At 42.3% G+C, this 4,351-nt stretch overlaps 1 protein-coding gene across 7 annotated transcripts in view; it reads right to left on the bottom strand.

The window, feature by feature from the left end:
- Nucleotides 1-4,351, bottom strand: part of LOC108748784 (paired box protein Pax-8) — a 110,112-nt gene that overhangs the window by 54,209 nt on the left and 51,552 nt on the right. The gene's annotated exons all lie outside the window — the stretch shown is intronic.

The following is a 4,351-nucleotide window of genomic DNA, read 5'->3' as shown; positions in this document are numbered from 1 at the left end:
GGAGGGAGGGGGGGGATCGAGAGAAGAAGGGGTTGCGTTCCGGATAACATCGAGTACCTCGATAATTCTTGTTAATCGTTTCCTACTAGTGATCTGTTCCTTTTTTTATTTCTGCACTGAACTATGCGTTAGAATTCTCTTTCTCGCTTTCGCCAAGTGTTAAACATATGTATTACCCGACTGGCTCAAATTCCAAGAGGGTGCACTGGTTCAACTATAGAAAAAAAAAAAAAAAAAAACAGACCTAATATGTTCAATTGGCCAAGTGCTGTTCGCAATTTCATTAGCCAGCTGGATGCTCGATCGTTCGTAACGCGGATTAAACGCGGTCGGAGGTGAGCCCGGTTAAAATCGAGCCGTACCATTGTACGAACCGGTTTTCGCCATAACGATCGGATTCGCTTTTTCCCGACGTCGTCGTCGGGCCCGAGCAAGGATCATTAGACACGACGTCCGTAATGATTGCGTAACTTTATGTGTTACGTATGCAAGAGTGGCAGGTTATCTTTATGGCTACCGACATAACGAGCATAACGAACGTATTTCCATCCTTCTCTTTTCCCATTCACTCATATCGCCCGTTGAATTCGATCGATCCGTTGGACTTAATCTTTCAGGCGACCGCTTATTGAATACCTCATTTATGCGCATCGTTTGAGAGATGCAAACATTTTGCAGCACATAGCAAAAATAAAATTTTATTATATATATATATATATATTATATATACACACACACTAAGAAAAATATCATTAAAAACGGACGAACTGAAAGATTCTGATCACATTAATCAGAATTCCAGTTTATCTCAACTAGAATTTTAATATATTTAGAAAATTAGAAAATTAATCTCGTCCATTTTTCCGACCAATCCAATTAATCCAAGCAGAGTTTTTTTTCGGTGTAGAAGCATTTGCTGCAGAGTTGAGCAAAACTGTAATTCAATTAACAATTGCAAATTGCAATGTAATCCTTAATTCAATTAGTAATTATATTTCGTAATTATTAATTGCTGAAAACAATTAAATGAATTCATGAATTGAATTAAGAATTACATTGCAATCTGTAATTGTTAATTAAATTACAATTTTGCTCAACTCTGGTTTGTTGTACCAGTTACAGGTATTGCGAATAAAAACAGATAGCCGTAAGATTTGTTCAGTAAACAAACACGGTGGAACTAGCGGTAATTTATTGACATCTTCGAAAAAGAAGAAAGCTTACAGCAAACATATTTATAGCAAATGGACCGATAATTCCAGTTTGTATGAATACGAGAAAAGCAAAGGCGTTGATAGAAATTCTCTATTTCTTCTCATCAATCCACTTGTGCGCAACAGTTTCATCATTTTCTGGCCAGTCATTTTCTTCCCCTTTTACATATCGACAAATATTACGAACTGTGAAGCGGAAAGATTGAAAGCGGGTAAATAGAGCAAGGAAAATGAAGAGAGAAAGAGGAGTATCCCGAAGAATCGTATGCCGCTTACTAACGAGGTTATTTAAACAACGTTGGATTATTTACTTTACAACGCATGTCAATGTTCAGTCGTATGCCAAAATTATGTGGAACAAGATCGCAAGCTTCACAGAAATTTTTCCGAAATATTTATTTAAATCAATATGCAGATATCTAAATTTCCATGGCGAATAACTTTGTAATTATCGATATGTCAACCGTGTCAGAATTTTTCTACATCGAACGCACTAGACTTGCATTACCTCCTTGGAATAATCGGGCACCGCTCGAGAATCTTGGATACTGCACTCGCCGATGTTTCCCTTTCATTACCTTCCGGTATCGACATCGCAGCAAATCGCAGTTATGCAAAGAAAGGGGAGTAAGGCGGAGTGAGAAGGATAGAGGAACCCGCGAAGGGACTCGAAGGAAAGTCGAAGTAAGGGCCCCCCACGAGCCACGAGCGGGCCCAGCTCTCCGTGTGGTCCTCCGCTACGCCTCGCGGCGACCTCATCCCTTCTGTGCTCATCTTCCCTCCCCTATTCCCTCATCTACTTCTTCTTCTTCTTCTTCTTCTCGCCGGCGCTCTCTCCTCTCTCCTCGACAGGCATAAATCTCGGTAGGTTGCATTTATACTTAATGTTGCCAATATCCCGCTTGATCTCCTCTACCTACTCTCTCTCTCTCTCTCTCTCTCTCTGTCTCTGTCTCTCTCTCTGCCCCTCTCGCCCCCATGCTTCTCCGTACTTTCTTTATTAGCCGAGAGACCCACCACCCGGCAAGATCGAGCACGCGGTACGACACGCCGCACTTCGCTGGTTCACCCGGTCAACCCCGGCCGCGGTCGGGGGGTGAATTTATCGTTCCCTCGGTAATGGATAGCCACGACGCCGTACGTCATCGGCGTCTCTCTCGTGTAAGGAGTTAGGCTGCGGCAGCGTTAAGAATCCTCGGGAATCAAGCGCAGAGATCGCGGCCGGATAGCCGCGCTGTGTGTCCGCCGTATCGTTCAAGATATCTGTCATGCGATTATATTGCAGGGAAACGGCGTAGCTCGCTGTTTAGATTCTTGGGGTACACTTAAAGTGTTCGCACAGCCATCTTGAGGCTCCATATCTTCCACGCAGATGTAAGTGTGAAATAAAATGACTCAAGTATCTAAAATTATTAAACTTGTCTGGAAATCTCTCGAAAGTACAATACAAAAGGGACGTTTACTCCAATCGATTGATACGTTCCGTTAGTCGAGACGCAGCTACTATCCAACGAGATGGATCGACTTGGCAAATAAAATCAATTGGTCGGGAAATCGTCAACTTGGAATCTGCGTTAATTATGTAATTTCGATTTATATTTTATATTGATAAGGACCCTGAAATATAAGAGTTGAAACGTACATTTTACTTGTTTGGTTACATTCGCACGAAGAATAAAGAATTTCTGTGCATCCGAATAGCTGATGTAGGGCTCTGATGGGCTTTTTTTACATTTTTCATTGATATATTCTTTCGAGCCTCATTATATATATATGTTAGTTGTTTAAATAAAATCAATTCTATTTCTAGCCACGAGAAGAATATTCTTACGTAAACTTAACGACATGTTAATAATGGATGAGTGGATATTATGACGTCAGTCAAAAATTATCACGATTTTTTTTCTTACCGAAATCAAAGAGAGAGGTGTTCTTATCATTGAAAGATGACATGTCAAATAAAGAGCAGATTGTAAACGTTGCATATCATACTTTTTAAAACTAAAGTCTTCAAACTCATCATCGAGTGTCGAGCTTGACAAGGTCATAGGTGGATACAATTTGGCACGTGAGTGCAATTGTATCATTGTTTCACGGCACGAACCCCTTCGTCCTTTTCGCGTGTTCGAGCCTGGTAGTTAGCCTTGGGCGATTAGAAGGAACTCGGTTCCTGAACTTCCCTCCAGTAAACTGGTCGCGCGGTTCCTGGTCCAGAAATAGCGTTGGCCAGACGCACCTGCGTTCGATGACGCAAATATACCGTTCTCGTGCCCAGCCGGGATACTTTATTTTCCCTCGGTCGAATGATAGAGTGCGCAATGCGCTCGCGATGCGCGTTTATCGCCCGGTTCGATTGGTGATAATGAAGTGCGTCGTAAATCATGCATACACGGGACGGAAACCTTCCCCCGTCGGTGCGATTATTGAGACGTTACACTCATGGATGTACGGGCTTACTTAAGATAGTTATGGCGAGATCCACGTAATAACCCAGATCGGTGCCTATTAAGAACATATACGTTTATCGTATTTTCTTTTCTTTTTCTTCTTCCAATTATGTATGCGCTGCTATTAATCGTGCTGTCGGTTAAATATACATTGCTTTTTCACCGTAAACTTTTTCAATTCGAATTAACAATCCCCGCGGAGATTACGAAGATTTCAGGAGACTCTTCGTTCGGCAACGTTTCCCGAGAACCGGGAGAGGGTGATTCTCACGTGTGTTGAAACGTCAGGAGAGAGAAACGGGATCGGGGGTGTATCGTGCGCTTGCTATCTACGAGCTCGCCAAAGCCGCTTTTCTGTCAATCTCCGCGCGATCCCTGTAATTTCCTGTCTAGAAAACCACGCCGTAGCTTTAATGCTCCATTGTCTCAGCCCACCCTCCCCCTCCCCCCCTCGCCGCATGTCGACTGGAGACCGTACTACTCCCAGTCTACTCCCACTATTTTAACTATGAACAGAGGTTCTCCTTCTACGGCAAGATAAAAAAAATCAGCGCAATTTGTAGATTGCCACTGCCGGCATTCGCCTCCGGATTATTTTATTCACTTTATTACTTAATTAAAAAAAATGATATCTATATTGGCTATTGATCCCAAATAACTCTGATCTCTATGTATGCCGAAGTGCTCTTG

The sequence above is a fragment of the Trachymyrmex septentrionalis genome, unplaced genomic scaffold, assembly GCF_001594115.1.
Source record: "Trachymyrmex septentrionalis isolate Tsep2-gDNA-1 unplaced genomic scaffold, Tsep1.0 scaffold24, whole genome shotgun sequence".
Taxonomy (NCBI): domain Eukaryota; kingdom Metazoa; phylum Arthropoda; class Insecta; order Hymenoptera; family Formicidae; genus Trachymyrmex; species Trachymyrmex septentrionalis.
This window is presented reverse-complemented; position numbering and strand designations above follow the sequence as displayed.